The sequence below is a fragment of the Vicia villosa genome, unplaced genomic scaffold, assembly GCF_029867415.1.
Source record: "Vicia villosa cultivar HV-30 ecotype Madison, WI unplaced genomic scaffold, Vvil1.0 ctg.001383F_1_1, whole genome shotgun sequence".
Taxonomy (NCBI): domain Eukaryota; kingdom Viridiplantae; phylum Streptophyta; class Magnoliopsida; order Fabales; family Fabaceae; genus Vicia; species Vicia villosa.
The window spans coordinates 152,490-164,130 of NW_026705601.1; positions in this window are offsets into that span (position 1 = coordinate 152,490).

Consider the following 11,641-nt stretch of genomic DNA (forward strand, 5'->3'; position numbering starts at 1 on the left):
AGTTACTAACATACTTCAACTAACATAGCTAATAGTCATGCATCATTGAATTGCATACTTCATTCATACATAATGCATACACATACATCGCTCTCATTTATTTTGAGAAGCTCACTGCATCATACATCGCATGCATCATAACATTGCATAAAAATAAGGTTGCCATTTCAGGCCATGCTACAATAAAAAACACGGGGTTCTTTCAAGAGAGCATCTGCTTCGCATTCAAAAAAAAGAAGAGGGGTATTTACCTTGGGTGGCATCTTTAAGCCCATCTCCCACAGAACTTCTTCCCAACAAATGCAAATTTCAGGGCATTCTCAGTGTTCAATCATCTTCTACCTTTAGATCACGATAGGCAGACGTGCCTATCTAACTCTTCAGGTTTAAGAAGATTGAATAGGGGCAGCTGTCATACCCCAAAATTTGCCCTCCTCTTCAAAGGCTCAAAGTTCAAGGGTTGTCTCAAATCACTCTCTCCTATTCAAAACTAGGGTTTGCTATTTATTAAAGGAGTTTGAATCTTTAAGGCCTCAAATGGATCTCAAGGTGTCACATATGTATCAAAACATCTCCATGTCAAAAGTCAAGCTTCAATTCCAAGGCTTGCTCACTCAATGGCTCAGATGATCAATAATCGACTATGTTGACTTAAAAGTCAACTATAGTCAAAATACAGTCAAACTTCAAGATTTTTGGTCAAGATCAAGTATGTGAGGTTATATCCATTATTTGATCAAAGGTTGATCATGATCCATCAATAAAAACTCAGAAATGAACAAATGCAAAGGTTCAAATTAGGGTTTTTTATAGGAGAAAGTCAACTCAACTTTGACTGGTCATAACTTTCACATGGAGCATCAGAAATTTCTCACTCAAAGCCTATGGTGAAGGAAATTGGATTCTCTACAACTTTGTCTCTCACAAGCCAAGGCAAGAAATGCTTCATTTGGAAGATATAGTACAAAAGATTATAGGTCCTTTTCAAAGGTCAACCAAAAGCAGTTTTTTGTCAAAGGGCATATCATCAAGATAAAATCCCCAAATGAAAAATATGTTCCAAAGTGGCTTGTAGAGGACATCTTGAGGTTTCCAAAAAGTCCTAGAACTCTCCTATAACTTAAAAATTGAGGGAGATATGCCTTGTCAAAGTTGGGCGATCTTGAAGGAAATATGTGAAACAAAAGTGGTCCAAAATGATTATTTTTGCAAATGGGCCTATCTTGTTATGACCCAAACTTGCTTATAAGAGTATTAAGAAGCTCCAAACTCAAGCCCACAATTATTTGACTTTTATTTTATTTTATATGAATTTGTATTCATTAAAAAGGGCAATTTAATCAAATATTAGGAAGGAAAATATAAAAGATTTGTTTTGGTTTATTTTCTAATCCACTTCAATCACATAAATACCTTATACTTGATACAATTTCGTGAGAAAAGGGGATTGGTAAGAAGAGATTGGATTTAGGCCAATTTTGGCAAGTTTTAAAGAAGATTTTCCAATCAAATGCCAATCTTTGATTCATCAAATTCAGGCCAATTTTGTTGACCTAAACTTGCTACTATAAGCACCTACATGCTACAGATTATGGGGGGTTTTTGGGGACAAGTTTTGCAGCCATAAAGCACGTGTGCAGAACTTGGAAAATCCAAGAGGAAAACTCAAATCGGTTTTCATGTGGTAGAGAAATTCAAGAGGCCTTGACGATTCTAACACGTTCAGAGGAACATTCTGAAGCAATTCCAATCATCACCCACGGTAGAAACATTCAAAATCATCATTCAAAAACCCACGGTTTGTCGTTTTTTATTTGGGATCGATTCATACAATTTACGAGTCATAATCATACTTTGAATACATATCTTGGTTCGTCATGATGTTCTGAAGCTTTCTGGGCTATTAATTTGTTCGTTTCGTGTGTATACTGTGATTCACCATATTAGGGTTCATAACTCACATTTTTAGGGTTTCTCGATTGAGCCAAAATCAGATCCTGAAAGAGGTACCACTGAATTCGTTTGGTCAAGACGAAACCAAACATGGTTTTAGTTGTGATTTTCATGCTTGTATGAAGGATTTGGAAAGGGATAGGTGTAGTAGGTATGTGTTTTTATAACTAACTTACAAAAAGCGGTGTGAAAGAGATGTTGCAGGTCCTGTACAAAGAAGAAGATGACGTGGAACCTAACTATTCGACCATTTGAATCCACGCGCGTTTTTTTGTTTAATTACCACGTTTTCTATATTATCTTTCCTTTGCATGTTTTTATCAATTGGAAGCACGCGTGTGAGTTGGTAAGGAAGCTGAGATGCGAAGCTGGGGTCGCGGGTTCGACCCTTCGTCCCAACATATATTTTGTTGAATTAATTCACTTGCGAATCCCATGTGCGCTTCCAAAAGGGATCCATAGTACATCCTCATCATGTGGCCTTAGGATCATATCATGATCAAATTCAACGCACACAAAGATGGAGATGCATACCATGGAGCCTCGCAGGACATACACAGGATTGAAGCCAAATTTTTTTATATTATTTTTATTATTTAATTATTTAGATTAGGTTTAATTAATTGTTTATTTTAATTAATTTATTTTACTTAGAACTAGGATGATTAAAATTAGGATTAGGGCCATGATTAGATTTTAGGATTAACTCCCGATTATTTCGATTACTCGATTTGATCTATTTAATTAGTTTAATTGTTAAAAGGCACATAAACCCTAGAAATTTATCAATGCATCAGTGTTTGCCCAATCCCATTGCCCATTTGGAAAAGAAAACATTAACCCTTAATTAATTCTCTTCTCGACCCGATTAAATCTATTAGTCGCATTAGACTAGAGATAAAAAATATGAAATTTAAAACACATTTTATTTGCTGCCCGCGACGATCGAATCTATCGGTCAGAGTAACCAGCAATACCCCGTATAATCCGTTAACTATAATGATCAAATCTATTGATCATCGCATCTAACGGTGACATATCAAACCAGGGTTGTACGCCCAAAACTTAAAACACTCAAGACACTCCTCCAAAACTACGGATTTTCATCCTTTTCAATCAGGCAACTCAAAATGCCTTTCAAATCACAATTTCTAAAACTACGATAGGCCATTCAAAAAGCCTTCCAACCATATCACATCAAATTCAAAGGCGTACAACCATGTTCCTGAACTACGTTGAATCTGATTCTCCCTAAGGAAATACGTAGGCACTTGAATAACCAAGGTGAGTCCCCTTCCCCAAAACCTCAATTCAGTTCAAATCTCACTTTTCGCCCTATTCATTCCCTTAGCTATTAAACCTTAATATTTAGCCATAAACCTTTACTTTGAACATAAAACCATAGGAAAGGGTTAAGGGTGCCTAACACCTTCCCTTGACCTGATTATAATAATCTTACCCAGATTTCTTAACTGCGTAGGGTTTCCTATTCGCCCTAGTAGAATAGGTGGCGACTCTAAAAATCTAACTTTTAGGGCAGGTTGCTACAGCTACCTATTTTCTTTTTGTGTGGTATTGCTTTTGGAGAACGATCTATATATCGTTTCTCTCGCATGCATTTGCACAAAAATTGTTGAGCGGCCTCGTTGTAGGGTAACTTCTACATAAGTTACTTGGCGGTCTACTTAACATAGCGCAACATTCATTGTCCCGAATGGGAAAAAAGATCAAATATGGCAGAGTTTGTATGCAGTTGATTTAAGACTTATGGAAGTTTATCGTGTAGTCGCTATGATTCTATCAAGCTTCTGATGAACTTTCATTGAATTTAAACCCGAGATCATCATTCACTCACCATCGATCTCTATTACTAACATCAATGATATACTTGACAAGTTTCAAGATGGTCATCTTGCTAACAATTAACAATTGACTATAATTTCCACACTTTATTATATTGCTCTTTATATTTCTCCCTTTATGCTTCATTTTATAATTCATCATGTTTATGTTTCCGCTATTTTCTCTTTGTCCATTTGGACGTATGTTTATGTTTCCATTATTTTCTCTTTCTCCATTGGGACGTATGTTTATGTTTCCGCTATTTTCCCTTTGTCCATTTGGACGTATGTTTATGTTTCCGCCATTTTCTTTTTGTCCATTTGGACCATATTTTATTTTGTGCTAAAACATTAATAAACAACTTAAAACGATAAAAAATACTTAAGGCTCTTTATGGACTATTGGTTACTATCCCGAGCATTTTGGAGACTTGGACCTTTTGGACTTAGCATCTCTAGACCTTGTTATTCTGTTGTTATTCTGTTGTTATTCTGTCTGGCATTGGGTTGTTGTCTGTTTGTGTATGCAGATAATTCCTCGGAAGTCCTTGAAGGTTAATTCCAAGGCATTGTGATAAGGAATTCATCTGTACACAGCCGTTACTCTGTCCGATTTTCGTTAAGAGTTTATAATGTAATCCAAAGGCTTGGTGCAAGTGGTGCTAAAGATAATCAAGTTCATCTGGATCTCCAAGTGATTATGCTGGTTTAGTGTTGGTAGTCCAAAGGATGGGAAATCTACCTTGACTCTCAATGTCAAGTGTTGGCTTCTTATTTTGGTTAGATCGTACTTTTCCTTAGCTTTTATTTTATGCTCTAGGATAGTCCCTTCATCTCCTCCCCTTCTTATATTTTCAAAATCTTCTCCCTTTTTCCAAAATCTTCTTATGTTTGTAAAACTCTTTTAAAAATCTTTCTTTAAAAATATCTTTTGCCTTTGTTGGTATTTCTTTCAAAGTTTAGACACGATTAATTATTGTAGTGAGTTGTGATATCCCAAGATTTTGAAATTGATTGATATGATGGAATATTTTCCACTTGAGAGAGCTAGTGGCATACTTGTTGATTTTATCCAAGTTGGAGCCCTTCTTTCATTTGTGATGCAAAGAATCCATTTGTTCTCATGTTTAACATCAATGGCTGAGTATTCTCTTCTACGTTGATAAAGTGTTTATTCCTTTTAAAAATCTTCCCTTTTAAGTGGAACTACATTAGCTCTGACTTCTCCATTGCACCAAGGAGGTATGTAGGCACAAGATGTAATATCTTGCCGAGCTCATTTTAAAAATCAAACAAACATTTATTTTGCACACAATATCTTTTAATAAACATTGATTTTAAAAAAGGTTCATGTGGAGTACCATAGATATGAGGGGTGCTTAAAACCTTCCCCTTGTATAATCAACACCCGTACCTAAGATATCTTTTTGTTTTAAAAACAAACTTTGGGTTTATTTCGCTCTTTTCCCATTTCCTTTGGAAATAATAAAGCGCGGTAGCGACTTTCACTGAAATAACGAGTCAAGTCAGTCAATGGCTTCGATCTCTTATTTTCCTGCCGCTACACATATGCATAGTATTTAAACATTTCACCTTTCAGTATCATGTTATAGCTCTGAGTGTTAGCTTCCAAACCCTTCAAATGTCACGTCATTTGGATATACAGATCAAAAGTTATGAGGTCAAACGTCAAGGCATGTCATAAGTTCAAAATATAAATTTTTTCAAAAATAAAGCAACAACAATCAGATGTTACAAGATGACAATCGATTGTTATCAACATGATTTCACCACTTCTAGACCCAAATAGCATAACAATCGATTGTTGTTTTGTGCAATCGATTGTCACAATGTATTTTCAAAAATTTGCACTGATGCAATCTGTAACACCCGAGGCTAACGAGGATATGGGGTGGTTGTCCGTGCATGAGGCATGACAATGAGACGCTCCTGGAAACTTCTAGGAAAAAAACTGAATTCACATCATAATGAGAGGGATCATGAGGTTGTGCATGTATGAGACCGCATGGTTGAATGAATACTTATAAGGGTTGATCTTGTACTACATATACCAACAAGATGCATCTTCTTTTCGGTATCTTGACAAATAAGAACTCCAAGGTTTGGCGTGCTTGACTTGGAGTAGTATTTGGATGGGTGACCTTTTGGGAGGTTTCTTGGAAAGCATCTGAGTGAGGACAAAGCATGCTGAAAAGACCCGTGTTGGTTTGTGGGGTCAGTCGGTAATCATGTAAGTAGTCTGGGGCGTTACAAATGGTATCAAAGACAGACCTCTCCAGTACGATGTGGTTCGGGAACGAATCAAGCAAAAGCTAGTGGGCATGTAACACCATAGGCAAACGAGGGGATGAAGGGGTTATCGGTGCACGAGGCATGACAATGAGACGCTCCTGGCATCTTCTAGGAAAAAAACCGAATTCACATCGGAATGAGAGGGATCATAAGGTTGTGCATTTATGGGACTGCATGGTTAAAGGAGTGCTCATAAGGGTTGGTTTTGTACTACTTATACCAACAAGATGCATCTTCTTTTCGGTAGCCTGACAAATAAGAACTCCACAGTTATGCGTTCTTGACTTGGAGTAGTATTTAGATAGGTGACCTTCTGGGAAGTTTCTTAGAAAGCGTGTGAGTGAGGACAAAGCATGCTGAAAAAACCCGTTTTGGTTTGTGGGTTCATTCGGTAATCTTGAAAGCAATTTGGGGCATGACAAATGGTATCAGATCTGGGCTTCCCCCAGTACGATGTAGTTTGGGGAAGAACCAAGCGGAAACTGGTGGGTATGTAACACCCGAGGCTAACGAGGGCATAGAGTGGTTATCGGTTGATAAGTGTTTAATTCATAGTAAAATATCACGTTATAACATAGCATTTATCTTACTTATATGGCACATTTCTCACATTAAAACCCCAATTATTGAATAACAGTATTATTGTGCAAGTTTACTTGGTTTGGTTGGCATATGTGCAAGTTATAGCCCTTAAACAAAAACCAGAAAACAAATGTCCACTTAGCAAACCTACAGCAAAGTCAAGACAAAAAGATACAAAATCTAGAAGACAACACTTTGCTAAGCAAAAGTTGTAGCGAAAGCCTGATTCGTTAAGCGAGCCATATTTCGCTTAGCGAACCAAGTTAGAAGCAAAAGCGAAGAAAGTTCGCTTAACGAAACAGGACTTTGAGTAGCGAACTTTGGCGGCTTCCTGAAGGTGGTTTGAATGACAGACTTAACGGAGAAGAAATGGATACTTTGCTTAGCGAAGTAAAGTTCTCTTAGCGAACTCAGGCGGCTAGAACTGCTATAAATAGGACAGAACTCATCTCAGTTCAGGAGGATTTGAGTTTTAATCTTGTAATACACTATATCCTTTTAACAGAAGTAGGAATAAAGGAGGTTTTAGGTAGAGGGAGTTGGATACACATCGAGAGTCATGAAATCTTCATTGATGTCGTTTCAACTCAATTATTCCATTGTTCATCAAGCTACCACGAGTAGCTAAATCCCTCTCTTGTTGGGATTGGTCGTAGTTCACCGAAATAGTATGTATTTACTTTGATCATGGCATTATATGAAATTTATGTTTGAATCATTATTGATGTTATCTTCATTTCATCGTTCATTTCATGGATTGAAGTGATATTGACAAATACGATTCTAATCTCGATCTAAGATAACATCTATTAACCTCTAAATGCTAGACATAAATTTAGGTTTAATACTCACTATAAGTATTGAACCTTAATGCTACCGTATTTTTTAATAGGCTGAAAAATCGTCGATTAAACCATAAGGTAGAATTCTCTTAAATGTTTAGACATAAACTTTGTTTGTGAGCAATACGTGATGATAATGAAACATGCCTAAATTGTGTATAAATGATCTGAGATTTGCATATTGAAACTTATCTTTATTTAACATTTGCAATTAATTTTCGTAGCTTATACAACGAACATCTTGAAACTTCTGCTTCAAATTATAGAAATTGTTGAACGGTTTTGATATCGCCCCAATCCCCGTGGATATCACTCATGTAACACCCCATTTTATCCGGAGAATAATATTAAAATCAGAGTTACAAAATTTCAACAACAAATAGGATGCCACATTTACTTCTCAAAAACAGCGGGATTTAATCGCATATGAAAAAGATACATAACACTTAAACTCGGATGAACCGATAATAACATAATTTGGTCTTTGAAAACAAAAAACTTTCATTATTTAAGCAGCGGAATCACAAACTCAACTTAAATGACATGACGTCTTGTCCAACTGAAAACAACTTCAAAACAACAAAATACTTAATGAAATCAATTTAAAATTCAGCAACTAAACTAATAACACAATAAGGCAACAAGCGTTCACCCTCCCGAGTGATACATATCAGAGCGACGACACGTGACTCAAACTAATGAAGGTAAACAACCTTCACTCTGGATTACCTGCACGTTACCCACATAGGGGTAACATTCAAACAGATGGGGTGAGATATCGAACAATATAATTGGATATATGATAAATACTATATTAGAATCAGTTCATACAAAATCATCGCACCACACCTAATTAACAACGTTTATCACAAAAAAAATCATCAACATGATATAACAAATATTTCATCATCACAACAACTCAAAAATGCAACTTGGAATGCGACTCGTTACGATGCACGTGCATGTGGTACCAACAGGGCATAAGCCCCCAAATTAATAATGCCAATTAATATGGGCATCAGCAAGGCATAAGCCTTCAACTTTAAACTTTTGTCATTCCAAGCTAACTTATAGAGCATAAGCTCCTAACTTTTATGCGACAACATTATGAATGCAACAATAACAACGACAAAAATTCAACACTGGCATTAGCCTACAACAAACAACAACAACGATAACTATTCAACGGTGGCATAAGCCTACAACAAACAACAACAACAACTATTCAACACTAGCATAAGACTACCACAAACAACAACAACAACCATAGCAACAATTAGACATTGGCATAAGCCTACAACAAACAACAACAACAACAACAACTATTTAATGCTGGCATAAGCCTACAACAAACAACAACAACTATTCAACGCTGGCATAAGCCTACCACAAACAACAACAATAATAGCAACAATTCAACATTGGCATAAGCCTACAACGAACAACAACAATAATTCGACATTGGCATAAGCCTACAACTTTGTTTTTCCAATCAATAGAGGCAACACGACAATTCATCACCACCTGCAAATTCATAACTTTTGTATCTACATTACAACAACTTATACAATCCACGGTCTCTACCGAAATATTCGCAACACTCTGCATAATTAATCGGCCAATTCGACTATATTCAGCTAGATAATTTTCTACTAAAATTACTATAATTTTCTGCTCTGTACTTCTACTAACAAATTCATACTAGTACTGCTAGTACTTACTTACTTGATAGTGTATACTATTTCTACTACTAATTACTATGTTATTTACTGTTAATGTTTTCCTGCGAAATTATCTTCTACTGATAACTACGAGTAATATTCCCTTTTTTTCTTCTGTTAACACTTACCATCTGTTACTATTATTAAATATATCCAACCAACCAAATTTTCATTTCCATTAAGTAACATGTACTCCCATTATTATTAAAGTATGATTACAGTTATATTAGTACTACATGACTTATGCTAAGGTACATGAACCATGATAGGTGTAAAATCTCTAATGCCACCAAATGATGAGAGTCACTCACCACCAGGGGTGAGGCTAGCACCTCTCATCACTCTCTCTCTCTCTCTCTCTCTCTCTCTCCAAGAGGCTTGCGCTTCACTCTCTTAAGAAGTGTGGAGGCAGACGCCTCTCACACCATTTCCTTTTTTTTCTTTCTTTTCCTTACTTGAGGCAAGCACCTCTCTTCTTAATACCACGAGAGGCAGTCGCCTCTCACAATTCCCAGGTTCAATAATCTTTTTCTATTTTTCCAATTCTCAGAATTCCTTCGATTTACAAACCCTCACTCGATTACCTCTCACAGACTAAAACAGCATATAATCACAACAATGGGTTAGCTATTATATTTCTGACAAAATTCCCAACAGCCATATTTATCATATTTATCAATTGGAATATTGCAGCGGTATTACAAATTCATGATTGTGAACATCAATTCATTCCAGAACAACAATTTCACAGCATAATACAATCAGATAGGAAACAACAAGGATTTCAGTATATTCTACAACAGAAATTACACATAACAACAATTTTATACAAAACCAATCCTTACATAATATTCATCATAAACCTCATTATAGAGTCAGAACTCCACCCTTACCTTGGATTGAAGGTCGCTCTACAACTCTCCGATTGAACCTAGCTTTTTCCCCTTTTTCCTCTTCTCTGCAACTTCTCACGTTCCAATTCTCCAAGAATTTTTCTTCCCCTTTCCAATTAACCCTAATTTTCTACTTAACTTAAACCTCACAATTTTGTTTATTCTCATTGGGCCTAACTTCCACACCCCCACTTTTGCTACACACAACCATAGAAATAAGCCCATATAATTAATCTTTTACTAATTCAACAATTAATTCGAAAAAAAATTTAATTAAATAATTAATTAAATTAACGGGCGTTACAATTAACACAATACTTACATTTGATTGTACACAACATTAAATTGGCTCCGTTTCCATGGATTAGTCAATTTGATGTTGTGTACAATCAAATGTAAGTATTCTGTTTATCGTATTCACATGGATTGGTCAAGATACCAATCCTTTGCTTTGCCGATCAAGGAGTGCGGAAACAATCTCATGAAGACAGCTTCTTCTTCAGCTTCGGGTGCACCTAACGTACCGGCAAGTTCGTAGAACTTTGTAAGGTGGTTGTATGGATCTTCATGATCCAAACATGCAAAAAGATTAGCCTAAATAATGTGTAACAACCCTGTTTTCATCTCAACTTCTCGATTTCTCGGATTGTTGGTGAGACGAGCCAATCGCCTCGGGTTGCTTGCGTACGGACCGTTAACAACTTCAGCCATTGTTTCTTTTGTTGAATTTGATGAGGAAGTTGATGTCGATGCTCCTTTCTTTTGATTTTTTGTTTGGATAGTTGTTTCTGTTTCTTCGTTTGCCTTTTGTTCTTTCGGATTGTTCTTTCGATCTCGGGATCAGAAAGAAGTTGTTCTTCCAAACTTTTGCCTCGAAGCATAAACATAAATTTCTCCACCTATCCAAACACTTGAACAAACATTGCGAAAAACAAACAAATATATAAAATATATAAACAAATTCACAAATCTTAAAAGTATAGAAACTATTGTGAGGGCATGGAGTGGTTGTTGGTACACAAGGCTTGACAATGAGACGCTTCTGACAGCTTCTAGGCAAAAAAATGAATTTGCATCGAAATGAGAGAGATCCTTACGCTATGCATGTATGGGATTGCATGGTTGAAGGAATTCTTATAACGATTGATTTTGTACTACCTATATCAACAAGATGCATCTTCTTTTCAGTAGCCAGACAAATAAGAACTCCACAATTAAGCGTGCTTGACTTGAACTAGTATTTATTGTTTTGTGCAATCGATTGTCACATGTGTATTTTCCAAAATTTGTACTGAAGCAATCAATTGTTGTTTTTATACAATTGATTATTACTGTGTATTTTTCTAAAAATTCAAATTTTCCATGTAACATGAATTTCCTTAAATTTCAACCTCCAACCACCAAACTAGTTCCAATGTTATTCATTTACAAACATTCCCATATCTTTTCTAACAGGATCAATACATATATCACAGTAATTGTCATTAGTCTATCAA